Source organism: Pinus tabuliformis, chromosome 8 (assembly GCF_031772625.1).
Source record: "Pinus tabuliformis cultivar Carrire ecotype Pingquan chromosome 8, CPIR1, whole genome shotgun sequence".
Classification (NCBI taxonomy): Eukaryota; Viridiplantae; Streptophyta; class Pinopsida; order Pinales; family Pinaceae; genus Pinus; species Pinus tabuliformis.
In genome coordinates, this window is record NC_142294.1 from 1923459402 (window position 1) to 1923474530 (window position 15129).

Here is a 15129-nt window from a genome sequence, read left to right on the forward strand (position 1 = left end):
GTCTATACTTCAACCACTGAAATATGCGATTTGTGATTTGCGATTTGATCGCATCGGGAAATCGCATTTGGCAGAACGAAAAAAATGGAGCACAAACATATGGTGTGATCTGCGATATGCGATCAGATTGCATCGCACCATCGCAATCGGAGAAATCAAGTGAACAGACGGAGGCTCCAAGCATGCATGCGATTTGCGATTTGTGATCTCATCGCATCGAAAAGGTAAAGAAAAACAGTTTGTTGCAGTTGAAATTATATTTCAACAGTTAGCGCCTATGATATATACAAAAGGTTAAAAAATAAGTTAATAGAGAATGCAAGTTGGTAAAGGAGACTAGTATTTGTTATTTTTAATGTATAAATTAATAATTTGTAAATATGTGAAAAGATATATTTATTAAATTTAAAAATGAAAAAAATTATGATTTTTTTGAAGTTTTTTTTTTTCTTGGGAATTTTGAGTAGATATAAAATTATAAGACTTATTTATTATATTATTGAGAATAAAATATGTTAATAATATAAAATGTATGATAATATAGAATTTGTATAGTTGTGTGTAATATGGAATTTGTATAGAAATTTAGGTTATTGAATATCAAATTATATAATCTATAAAATAATTAATTATATAAATGAATACAAAAATTTCCACAACTTGTTATTCTAAATGTAAAATTATAAGCTTTGTTTCTCTATATAATTTTATTTACAATAAACAATTTTTAAAATGTTTTTGAAGTTGTCAAAATTATAATTTTTCCATTTTAATTTTTAAAAATATTGAAAAAATAATATATTTCAATAGTTGTAAGAGATATACTTAAAAAAAAAATTCCTATTAAATTTTAGGCAATTAAATTTTTTCCTACCCAATCTAATTGGAAGTTGGTAATTATGCCTGAAACCATACAAAATTTTTGAAGAAAATACACAACAAAACAAGCCATTTTGCAGACCCTCAATTTTTTTAAAAATATTGAAAAAATAATATATTTGAATAGTTATAAGAGGTATATTTCAAAAAAATTTCCATATTAAATTTTAAGCAATCAATTTTTTTCTTACCCAGTAAAATTTGAACTTGATAACTATAACCGAAACCCTACAATTTTTTTGAAGATACAGAAATTATGAAAAAAATGCATGGCAATGTTGCATTCCCTCAAATTTCCTTCAAGAATACTGACAATAGTAAATACTAGTAGTCTTAATGACCCCAATTACTGACTTTCTAACCTTGTCTAGAATCTAGATGCTTTACTCTGATTTTCTTTTTGTAGTCTTCAGCCGACTGTTCAAGCTTTTGAAGGAAATTATGGATGTGGCTCTGCTTCTCTGCCGCTATAATATCACGGGCCTTCGCCGCTTCCGACCTCAACTTTTGGCCTTCCTCTCCCAACATTGCCATTGTTAATGTAGTAGATATGTTTTCTCTTAGAAAAGAGCCATCCTCTGCCTTTTCTATCTCGATCCCCGCTTTCAATTCCGCAGCTATTTTCCGTGCATTCAAGCCTTGGTCCACTTGAATGGGGAGCAAGATGAGGGTTATTCCGAAGCTCAGTGACTCCATGACAGAGTTCCATCTTGCGTGGCTAAGAAACCCACCAATCGACGGATGCGAGAGGATCTGTACCTACGGTACCCAGCCCTGGACTACCAGCCCCCCGTCCTGGGTTCAAGTCTCGAATCCCTCTAGAAGCAGTCTTGGCGGTTCGTCTAGACCACCGTCAGAATACCTCGGTAAATGAAGAGACCAGAGGAATGGGAGCCGGCTCGCCTCCAAACCCAACGCCAGCTCATGGATTTGGTGTTCCGACAGAAATGCCTCGCTACCAAACGACACAAACACGATCGAGGCCAGCCTTTGCCGGTCCAGCCATTCCAATAGATTAGACCAGTGACTTCCTTTGGCACTGGCGTCTGGGTCGACTGCTGGCATGAAGGGCCCGACAGAAAGCACGGGGACTCCAATGGCTTCCTGGTAATAACTAATATACTTGTCTTCGTATTCAAAGCAGGATTTCACAATTACTGCCAAACATCCTTCGAGGCATTTAGCGAACCGGTGGACCGGACTTATGTCCCCGGGTATTCTTATGTATATAACTAAAAAATCCCATGCTTCATATAGCCTGTATGTGATGGCCGAAGACGGGAACCCAAAGGGTGGAGCCGCCAACTCCTCCGTGGTTATGTCACGGTTCCGCAATTTAGAAGGGTGTAAGAAATGGGCACAACTCGCGGTGGGAGAGACAGTGAAATAAATGGCTAGAACTTGCATCTCCGCTGCCACCCTTTGTGTCACGCCCCTACACCTACGGTAGTCTTCCAACCGCTTATAGCGAGGTTCATCACCACCAAACGCTTTCTTTTCACCAATACTAACCTTCGTGGACTACGCCTAATTCACTTGTCCTTACTTAGTTTGTGTTTCGCAGCCAAGTAAAATGCAACTATCCTTTATACTTAATGAAGCCCATACTCATTCATTATCCATCGCAATTATAACAAGAACATCAACAATTGCAACAAGTATAAAGGGGAGGGGCAACTCCCGAACAAGTATGCCCGACAATATATTATATTCAGTCTTTCTTCAATAATACAAGTAATGCTTGGCAAGCTCCAAGCCAATACTTAGAATAATTTACAACATAGGCAACCAGCCTTTACAATACATGTGCACCCTTGCACAAAGAGTAGTACTCACCCGAGCCACTTAATCCTCTTCACCAAGTCCTGCACAAATCCGCACATCCACTACACCTCAGGCACACCTTGCCCACTCTTCGACCAACTCAAGATCACCTCAAGAACACCTTTAAGTGCACCCTCAAGAGGAGCGCATGAGATATGCAGAGACTCCTCTTATTTCTGTGCACTATTCACTTGTCTCTTGATTTATGCGTAGAAGAGATGTGAAGTTGATTGTTTGAATGAGCTCTCAAAGCTCTCACATATATAGACATATTACGTGGGTTTACAAGGGGTGTGCAGCCCCTTGGCCGACCCCCAAAACCACTATCCATGCGCCCCAAGCTTCATTTGTAAGTCGGCTTGCACACTTCTTCAATATCGCATATATATGTAGCACACTCAACACTTAGTCGCATAAGTGTTTTGCATATCGTCGCATTTCGTCGCACATGTTGTCGCACCCTGTCGCACATTTTGTCCGCACGCCCGTGCACTCGCCCGCGCGCTCGCCCGCGTGCACGACTCGCCGGTGCCCGTCGCACTAATCTCCCGAAGGTCTTACATCCTCCTCCACCTGAAATCGTTGTCGTCCTCGACAACATACCATCCTGGTAGCCATCCACCAAGATCATCATCATCCATGATGTGAACTCCTCTTCGCAAGGCAAACATCCTTGCAACATATGTAGAGACTCATCTCCACTATGTTCCGGCTTAATGACCAGCTGCCACCAAGCTCACCATACCAACGTATATACCTCAACGGTATGCTCTCCATCAGATATCATCTCGATCCATGATCATCGACCCCTCTGCCACAATCTCCACTGTAACATCTCGTGTCGACCTCATCATGTGTCTCCATGTGAACTTCTATCATGATACTCCAACAAAATGCTAACACATCTCTGCACACTTCGCGACCCCATGTTTGAACTAGTTGGGTAGCTAATCCAACCATCACGCTCAATCCATGAGAGTGAACATCCTCATGCCATAATCAATTGTTCCTCAAACATCCTGCCACATTCTCGACTCTTCAAGAATCCATCTCCATAATCCATGCTCAGGTCCATGGAAGCTCCATCCATCTCATCTGCAACATGTCATGATGCTTGATGCCAAGCCATCCCTGCACCATAAATCATACCTACTCAAACATGATTAAGGACTCACTGCCATGAGCAGCTAACAATGAGCCCCATCTTCTTCATCCATCTAAGAAGATGTAGAGGGAGTAGAGCCTGAAGGCTCTCCCTCACTAATCAACTCGATCCACCTATCAGGATCTTCAATCTCCATTCATTGTAGATAAGCAACCCGGTCTTCCTTCTGGACATTCGGCCTCACATATACCTCCTCCTCCTCATCATCATCGTCCACCAACTCTAGCCTTCTTGACAAATCCAAGATGCTATCTGAAAGTGATCTAATGACCAATGACTTCTCGGTAAGCTTTGCCTCAACAGTAGACAATTGCTTACTCATGTCTCCCATTCTTTTCTCATCCTCCATTTGCATCACTCCTAGTTTACAATCAGGCCTTGTTACACCAATGGTTGGAACACCAATGTGTACATCTTCCCTTCCATCATAAATGTAGAGCTTCTTCAAATGTGGAACAATCATAGCATCAAATTGTTTCATGAACTCCATCCCCAATACAGCTTCATAGCCATCAATCCGCACTATAGTGAAGTCCACCTTCCCGGTCCATTCACCAAGTGTAGTGTCCACCCTCTCAGCTATACCAGGAATCTCAATAGGAGGAGAATTCACTGTCTTCATTTGTGCCTTTACCGATACAAATTTCAGCCCAATCCTTCTCACAGTATCTTCACCCATGAAGTTGTGAGAAGCCCCACTATCCACCATAGTGAGTACATCAGCACCTCCAACCTTCATTCGAACATACTCAAACTTGTTCCTTTCAGGGTATCTCCTAGAGACCTCCTCCATAGTAGCAGACGCACCAAGTATCTGCATCATCCCTACAGAAGCACCTTCATTCCTCACATCAGATTGTGAAATAGCAGCCACCTTTGGTTTAGAAGGACAATTCTTCACCGTATGTGGTCCAGCACATATCCAACACTTCAAGGCTTTCTTCGTCTTCGAACTATCATCCAGTTTCAAAGCATCTTCCTTCTTCTTATCTTTCGGTTTATCGGACTCCTTCTTCCTATCATCAGAAGTCTCATCATAATGATCCACCAACCTTTCAACAGCAGCAAAATCTTCTTCAAGTGTCCTAATCTTGTGCCTCTTCACTTCATTGCGTGCCCAAGGCTTCAACCCAATAATGAAGTTGAACACCTTGTTCCTCTCCGCCATGTCAGGAAGTTCCAGAGCTGCACTTGCAAACTCCCGCTGATATGCTTGTAGGCTCCCGGTCTGCTTTATGTACTTAATCTTCATCCTTGCTTCCCATGTTTCATCCTCAGGACTGAAATGAGTGTGGAAAGCCTTCTTCATGTCATCCCATGAAGTGATGTCATCAACACTACCATTGGCAATCTAATCCAACCTCCTTCACCACCACATCTTAGCATCCCTTGTTAAGAACTAAGCAGCTACCTTGACCTTTGTCTCATCATCAGATAGACCAACTGTTCCAAGTATTTCTCCATGTCCCATAGAAATTTGCCAAGAGTCTTTGCATTCCTTGTGCCATCATAAGATTCTGGTTCCTTGACCTTCACATGAGGCACTCCTCCACCTGAGTTATGCCTCACGGCCTTCTTCAACATCGCTATCTCATCCTTGGCTTCGTCAAGAGTTTTCTTCAAGTTCAAGATCTCTGCAAGACCCTGATCCCTTGCTTCTTCAACCTCCTTGACCCTTACTTCGAGTTGTGTACACATAAGATCAGTGTACTCATACTGTTTCCAGAGTTCATCATGTTGTGTTCGGAGTTCATCGAGCTCTTCCTTCATCATTGAATTGGCCTCTTGTTCTTTAACAAACAAGTCCATCTTCTTATCCCAAGAAGTCTCCATATCCTCCATCTTTTCCAACACCTTTTCAATGAACCCAATAGTAGTATCCTTCATAACGTGACTAGACCCAGCCTGAGATTCGACCGCCATTTCTAACAGCATCTTTCTCCTTTGCAATCTAGTTTTGACCATCCAACAGCTTCACCAAGTCACCTACAATTAGAACCAACCCTTGTTTCACTTGTGTGGAATGGTTTCCTTCACCTGCAGGTACCTGTCACGAGCAATCCTTGCTCACCAGCTCTAGACCGAGCTCTGATACCACATGTCACGCCCCCTACACCTACGGTAGTCTTCCAACTGCTTATAGCAAGGTGCGACACCACCGAACGCTTTCTTTTCACCAATACTAACCTTCGTGGACTACCCCTAATTCACTTGTCCTTACTTAGTTTGTGTTTCACAACCAAGTAAAATGCAATTATCCTTTATACTTAATGAAGCCCATACTCATTCATTATCCATATCAATTATAACAAGAACATCAACAATTGCAACAAGTATAAAGGGGAGGGGCAACTCCCGAACAAGTCTGCCCGACAATATATTATATTCGGTCTTTCTTCAATAATACAAGTAATGCTTGGCAAGCTGCAAGCCAATACTTAGAATAATTTACAACATAGGCAACCATCCTTTACAATACATGTGCACCCTTGCACAAGAGTAGTACTCACCCAAGTCACTTAATCCTCTTCACCAAGTCCTGCACAAATCTGCACATCCACTACACCTCAGGCACACCTTGCCCACTCTTCGACCGACTCAAGATCACCTCAAGAACACCTTTAAGTGCACCCTCAAGAGGAGCGCATGAGATATGCGCAGACTCCTCTTATTTCTACGCACTACTCACTTGTCTCTTGATCTATGCGTAGAAGAGATGTGAAGTTGATTGTTTGAATGAGCTCTCAAAGCTCTCACATATATACACATACTACGTGGGTTTACAAGGGTTGTGCAGCCCCTTGGCCAACCCCCAAAACCACTATCCATGCGCCCCAAGCTTCATTCGTAAGTCGGCTTGCACACTTCTTCAACATCGCATATATATGTAGCACGCTCAACACTTAGTCGCATAAGTGTTTTGCATATCGTCGCATATAACGTCACATTCTGTCGCACATGTTGTTGCACCCCGTCGCATATTTTGTCCGCACGCCCGTGCGCTCGCCCGCGCGCACGACTCGCCGGTGCCCGTCGCACTAATCTCCCGAAGGTCTTACACTCTGTGTCCAATATTGCATGAAGTCGTGGACGAGATGATCAGGCGAAAGCTGTCCCAGCAGGTTCCCCAAGGGTTTTTCCATGTCATCCATCGCTTTCTTCAGCACAAAAGCCATTTCTGGCGGGATGTCTACTGTGCATTCGGCTCCAAGAGTCAGTCCCTTCGTAGACGATAATGGCAGTTCTAGCAGATCAATCTGGCCCGGCCAGTCCTAAAGTTGTAATGATGCCGATCACTCTGGAAATGTTAATAGGTGTGGAGAGGAAGGAGACTTGTGGCCGTGCATTGCGAGAGCCTTAGAGAGCTCTAAGAAAGGATTTATGTGGCCCTGCGCTAACCATGGGAATAGCACGCTAACCATGGGAATAGCAGGAAGTGGAAATGCTTCTTGCCATTATTGTGTCTGGCCATCGTAAACTTTCCGATCTGGAATGGTGTTATTGAGAGTTGTAATCGATGGTTCGTCGATAATGGACTATATAAAGAAATCTTCACACAGCTACTCTTCCCATTATTATATTACAGAATATTACGGAAGGTAGATATTTTGTAATGGTTTCGTAAAAATATTATCATCCATAAAGTATAAAAATATTTTGTTGTGAATACTTATAAAAATTATTTAAGAAAATAAATTATTATAATAATTAATTCTTTAATATATTTTTTTATTATTTATTATTATTATTACATATTAATCTAAAATATTTGTATTTATAAATTATCATAATAATTAATTGTTTATAAATTATAATAATTAATTTTTTCACTCACATTTATTTTAATTTAATTATTAATAATTAATAGATGGATGATAAGAATTTAATAATTATAAATTAAGTATGGAAATTTATTTTAAAAGTATTTATGTTTTTTTTTTTTTAATTAATTATCATGCATTGTCTATGGGGTCTGGATGTTTGGATAGACAATGATCAAGTGTTTTGTTAAGGTACACTTTGATATGAAGTTATCGGTTCAATTCCCCTACAAAAAAAATCATCATCCATTCATCTTAATCTCGATCCACCAAGTGTCCAGAGGGATCAAATCTATCAAGGTGCAAAACCTTTTTTTGAGTGCAAAACTTGAGGAAAAGTTTACACCTCGAGAGATTTGATCCCTCTTGACACTTATAGATTACTGGTTAAGATGGATCTAACCTAGTTTCAGTGATTTGATCCCTATCGACACTTGATAGATTACTGGTTAAGATAGATCTAAGCTAGTTTCAGTGACGCGTGATCACACAATATTTGTTAAACATCTAATTATTTTTCATTATTTTAAATATGTTAAATATGTCTAAGATTAATCTGGTCATTTTAATTTAAATTTGCTCAATTACCTCAATTTGTAGAGATAAATGTAAATAACTTACCATGAAAAATGATGTAATAAACTTTTTGAATGCAAACTAACAATGTAACATTATTGAATGATGAAAAAAGATGTAATAAAATTTTTGAATGCAAAATAGGATAGAAAATTTGAATAATAAGAATATAGTCAATTATAAAGTCTTCATTGTGATCAAACTCAAACTATTTTCTTCTACTGTTCTTATTGTCACACCTAATAGTTTTACCATATTTTTATAACCAATCATATTGTCACAAACAATTGTTAAATAGTAACAATCATGACCATATATTATAATGTGATACACACTTTGTAGTTATAGCAAGTCTATATGTTATTTATTTTTTTATTCATGTAATGGTCCTTGAAGAGTATGTACCCCATAGCACCATGAGTTGAAGTATCTATTTTACTCATATCTATGTGAAAAGGTCATATTGTTGTAAGACCTAGATAGGCGTGCATGCCCCCTGATCATGTATGCGTGATAATGACTTTCTCTAGTTCAGTTTAGTAGCCTCTATTAATGAGTTTTTTAACACTCAAAGAAGTGGTCCATGTGTTCGTTGGACAGTCTATAAGTGGACCATATTGTTGTTTATATACTCTAGGGGGTGGAGTTTTACATTTAGGAGGAGTTCATCCAGAAGTTGAATGAACCATGTATGTAGATATCCTAATAAACTAATTGTGCCAGCAATTAGGTGCCCATGCATTTTAGTGGATAATTGTTTCTTTATATGGATGTCAACCTTTCGGTGATGTATGTGTGATAGAGGTACGAGTGAAAGTGGTAGGTTGGACCAAAAGTACTCTCTTCTAATATGGAGGTTCTTCAGTTTGCAGTGGAGGGTATGCTATAGAAAACATGCCATTGAAGACCGCAACCCATGAATATTAAGACAAGTAGTCGTTAAGGGAGAGTGTTAACTGCTACTTGCATTTATGTGTGCATAATCATATTTTTTACTCACATAATTGGTCATAATTAGGTAGAGTTAGTTCTCTTCGTAGATAGTCTATTTCAAGTTTGTAGGATGTTGTTGGAACTAGTTGATCTCTAGATATTCTCTCAAACAAGTTTGTTGCCTAATTTATTGTGAGGTTGAGATATTTGCTATACTTAAGTATTATCTACATAAACCAATCTTCCTATATTGAAACAAAATTCATTATATTTATATGTAATATTATTTGAGTAATGTATAGAACTCCCTACACAATATTAATGCAACAAAATCTACTCCCCTAAACCTAACCTTAATAAATAAAAAACATAAAACAAATATAGATTTCAGACCTTAAACAATAATGCAAAAGTAAACCTCCCAAAACCAAACCATTCAAATAAATTATAGAAAACTTTGGTTAATTAAAAAGAAAATTCAAAATTTAAATTTATAAAAATATATAAATTATATGATTTTTTATTTATTTTTTTCAATTTTTTTCTAATAAATAAATGATGATTTTGTTAATATTCACCCTAGAATATGCTGGTAAATAAAATTGAATAAAACATTTAACAATGCGACTAAAGAGTATTCTATATATGAGATAAAGTGAGATTAAAATACATATAACGACATAACTAATAAATTATATACCAAATTTTTAAAATGAAACGTGATTGGAACGGAAGAAAGTTTCATGGTAAGGGAAACGCATACGACAATATCTAGATATCCACATGAAGATTTCGTTTCTGATTGCAAGGTCACTCCGCTTTCCAAAAAGAAAAGATCAAAAGGTTTGTCTGGGAACAATTATGGAATGAGAATACAAAATACAGATAATATAAAGAAGATAAACCCACCGATAAAATAACAAAGATAAACCGGCCCACCTTTCATTTTCTATCTGTTAATGCAAGCCGACGTAATTTCTTATTCCGTTTTCGTTGGGATGGACCCAAAAAAAAGATAAAAAAGAGTACTGTATCAGAACCGATGTAATTTCTTATTCCATTTTGGTCTGGATAGAAACAAAAGCAAATAGTAAGACAGTACTTGCATTGTATAACATGTGGTGTAAATTCATTTTTCCCAACAATTTTGCACAATTTAATAATAAGTATGGTTGATATGTCTATCAGTATAATTTTCAAACGCCTATATAAAAAATGAAAAATACTACAAATAAACATATATTAATCACATTTATATTAATAAATGTGTTACTTCATAGTAAGGCTATAAGGGTATGGAGAAAAATAATAAATTATTATTTTTATTCTTATTATTATTATTAATAGTAGATGATTATTATTAGTAATATTAGATGATTATTATTAATATTACTAATACTCAATTTTAGAGATAATATATTATTATTCAACTTTATTAAACCATGACTATGACCAACCAAGTTTAATCTTGGTTGACTTTTGTTAAATTATAATTGACTATAATTGAATATTGTCAATATTAATATTTTAATTTCACAATATTATTATTATTATTATTATTATTATTATTATTATTGGTCAACATTTTTAATATTAATTTACTAATATTATTAAATACTTTTAAATCTTGATTGTAATCGAGGAAGGATGACCTTAGTTGACTAAGGTTGACAATATCTAACTTTGGTCAAGCATGGTTGACTATAATTGAATATTGTTGAGTTATGTTAACAGAGGACAATCATGAGCGAAGAAGGTTGAAAATGTTAAGTATTGTAAACATAGGGTTGACTGAGTTTGATCATGGTTAGCTATATAACCATTGACTATAAAGGTTGGTGTTGCTTGACTCTTAATATTAATCAATAACAATAATATTTGACAAAAATTGAAGAGTGATGATTGTGAAACATAGTCAACAACATTAGTAAATGTGGTCGACCAATTTTGTAATGTCGCATTACGACATTGAATGAATTGCAATGTAATGTAACATTGTGATAATGTTTCTCACACTGTGACAATGCTTATCACAATGTGACAATGCTTGTCACAGTGTGACAATTCTTGTCAGATTATGATGTTGGATAGATTTCTAAACTATTCTAATGCCACAATAATAATAATAATAATAATAATAATAATAATCAACTTTATTAATATTGATATTATTAAACATTTTAAAACCTTGAATGTGACTGAAAAAGAATGACCTTAGTTGACTAAGGTTGAGAATGTTTGGCATTGGCCAACCATGGTTGGCTATAATTGAATATGGTTGAGTTATGTTAACTAATGATAACTATGAGTGAATAAGGTTGAGTATTGTTAAATATGGTAAATGTAGGGTTGACCAAGTTTGATCACGGTCAACTATTAAAATTATATTCATAATATAGTCAATGATATACTTGATATTAAATCGTCATACGTGCATGACTTAACACAGTTGAATCCCAAAAATGATATCTAATATAATGCATTGCGTAAACCCCCTAATACTTAAATTCAAAAAGAGTGAAGGGATCTCTACTTGAATGGTTCATGAGGCACAATACTTGCTAAGGTTTTGCAAATGGGGTAGCAAGCTAAGAGGGCTTGATTGTGGGGAAAACTCCATAGTTAAGCGCGCTTGAGCCAGAGGCGATCTGGAATGGGTGACCTCCCGGGAAGTCCTGGTTATTAGGTGCAAGCCTCGGAAGTGATGATTGACAGTAAGTGATTTCATTTCACTAGTTTCAATCCCACTTCTTCACCCCTCTGAGCATCACCCGATGCAATGAGTGCTAAGTGAACTACTGAAAAATCATGAGAAATTAGTCAGTTATGACTAACTCTCATGGAAATGGTCATATGTGAATGACTTACTTAATGCAGTTGAATCCCAAAAATGATATCTAATATAATGCACTGCATAAACCCCCTAATACTCATATTATTATTATTCTTACTAGCTATCTTTGTTATTATTGTTATTATTATTATTATTAAACATTTTAAATATTGATTATGACAATCCAAGGATGACCATAGTTGACTAAGATTGACATTCTTTGACTTAGTTAACCATGGTTGACTATTATTGAATATTAGTCAACTTTATTATTGTTAATATTATTTATATTAAACATTTTTAATCTTGACTATGCTTGACGAAGGTTGACCTTGGTTGACTTTAGACAATCATGGTTGTTTATAAATGAATATGGTTAATATAGGAAACCTTATTATTAATATTATTATTCAGCTAAATATTAATATTAATGTTATAGGGTTGACAAAGTTTGATCATGGTCAACTATGAATATTATTTTCAATCATATAATAATCATAATAATATAGTCAACCTTATTATTATTATTATTATTATGAGTCAAATTTAGTAATATTAATATTATCATTATTAAACATTTTAAAATATTGATTGTGATTGTCCAAGGATGACCTTAGTTGACTAAGGTTGACAATATTTGACTTTGGTTGACTATAATTGAATATGGTCAAGTTATGTTGACTAAGGACAACTATTGATCTAGGTGCATATTGGTGGTCACCTGCCTATTCCACTTGGACTCCCACCACTGTCTCTTTTAGTTTTTTCAGTTTCCTTAATTGTAGCACAATTTACTATTTTTGGCAGTTTTTCGGGTCGTGAACTTCTATAGTCATTTTGAGGCCCTAAACGAAGGTTTTTTGGAAAAAGGGCCAACATGTATCTTTTAATGATGTTTTCAAATGAAAGTTGTAGTCATCAGACAAAGATCATATGGAAAAATTAGGACCCTGAAAAGTTGATGTAACAATTTACCCAAATGGGGCCCATAGTTTTGGTGCTTCATCTCTTATGGGCTAGGATCTTGGACTTTATGGTTTTCCATTGCTTCTCAATAATAAATAGTACTTTGAACCTCATTGTAAGATTGTTCAGAGCCATGTAGCCACCACATGTCTTCTTAGAGATAAGTTACCATCGCCCGAGCTAGTTTATTTCCATTCTATTTGTAAGCATATTTCAATTCTTTGATATTAATGAAACAAAGGGTTATTTCTGTTGCATCTTTGTATTTGTGGTTATATCTCTTTTTTGTTGCATTCATGTTTAAGTTCAAAGTAGTGGTATTAGAGAGATCTCACTTTCTCTGTTTTTCTTTACATGTCCCCAACGAAGTTGGGATATAATGAGTTAGGGTTTGAACTGGTTGAACCCTTGCAAGACTATCCTTGCAAACCTTGATGGCCTCCCATGGCGAAAGAAAATAAAGACGAGGGAGTAGGAGATCCTTTCAAAATATTTCTAGAAGAAGCCCTCGAGTGATAGAGGAACGCAATGATGGACAGCTTTGCCCAGATCCCTTGCAACTACCCACAGGCAACACATCTTCTTCTGACAACCCCTCTGGTAGCACCACTCTCTTTAAGGTACAAGTTAACTTTTACATCCCCATATTTGAAGGTCATATATATGTTTATTTCATAGATAAATTGTTAAATATGCTAGAAGGATATTTCTTGGTTCATGACTTTTCCAGTTAGGAAAATATTATGTTTTCACTCCTCAAAGTTGTTGTTGGCTTGAGGGGGCCTGACCCACGTTTAGCATCAATTAGCCAAACAAATACCTACACTACTGGCCCTTTCGGCATCAGCCTGCGGAGCGTGGACTGAAGTCTCACCCGAAGCAATATGGGGGGATGTTGGAACCAAGTTTCCACACCCTTGAGATGGTATGATGTCGGTTTATTCCAACTATTCCTACCTTCGCGCAAGTAGATTTGCTCTTTAGTACATTCACGAAGTGGTACAGTAGGCTTCTGCGCAGCCCTAATAGAGCAGTGATCTTCACTGTCTCTCAAACTAGGCTAAGTATCTTATCTTATTATTCAATCTTATTTAGCTTCGCGTAAACAAATGTTATTACTTGCATTCACTTAACCAATACAATTATATGCCTTCGTACATCATATAAGCATTAGAAGTGAGATTCATACCCAATATACCAAATGCATAAACAGGAAATAAGACGTAGAATTTATAGGAAATTTCTCTTTATTAATACTTCCATATGATTACATACTCGACACACCCTGCCACCTAGCTGAAGGGGTTCGCGCACTCAGCTGCAGAGCCTCTACCTACGTTATGACCCAAAACTTAGACTTACACTTCAGAGCTATCTCGCATACATCTTCATTAATTTTCCATATTGTATTAGATCCCTTTGACTACTTAGAGCTTCGCTCTATTTATACAATCCCATGGTCCATGGACCACGGGTAGATCTTCTACAGCTGACATTACATTATCAAAATAAGTGTGGACAACCCTATGACTCTTTAAAAACTACGTGCTCCGCGCCCACAAAATGCAGAGTCTCTACAAAATTGGACCAAAATATGGGCTCTAAGCCCCAAAACTACCCTTGGGGGATCACGCGCCCAATAGGCCCCCAACAAAAACATCGTGACTCACCCTCGAGTCACTCTATAGGTGCGGAGATCTTAACATGAAGACCTCCTAGATCTGCTTCGATCGCTGCAAGTTCAACAACACACTGAGCAACTTCCTGCTAAACTTCCTCCAAGCGTTGTTCTATGATTGTTGTTGTTGAACTACTGCCCTAAATCCTCTGCTAAGTTGCTTGCAGTTGTGCGAGCTTTGCTTCAATGGAGGCTGTAATTGTATATGCCTCATCGATCCATGGCTGTAGGCATGCTTTTGAGACTGCTTCCTTATGCTGAGCGGCATCCACCTATTCCTTGAGAACCTTTGCTTGCTGCATCCTTGCCAGCCTTTATGTAAGGGCAACCATATGAGCAGTCCCTTTTACTTCATCATACTTCTATTGTAGCTTGCGTGCCTCTGTCTCTAGGCTCTCTACATTTGAGTCCTCCTGCAAGGTAGTTAGGAACTCGAATGACCGCTCTAACAACT

General features: G+C 37.2%; 1 pseudogene; it reads right to left on the bottom strand.

Moving 5' to 3' along the window:
- Window positions 1-1192: 1192 nt before the first annotated feature.
- On the bottom strand, window positions 1193-7290 carry LOC149244203 (UDP-glycosyltransferase 91C1-like; annotated as a pseudogene).
- Between the last annotated feature and the right edge of the window lie 7839 nt (window positions 7291-15129).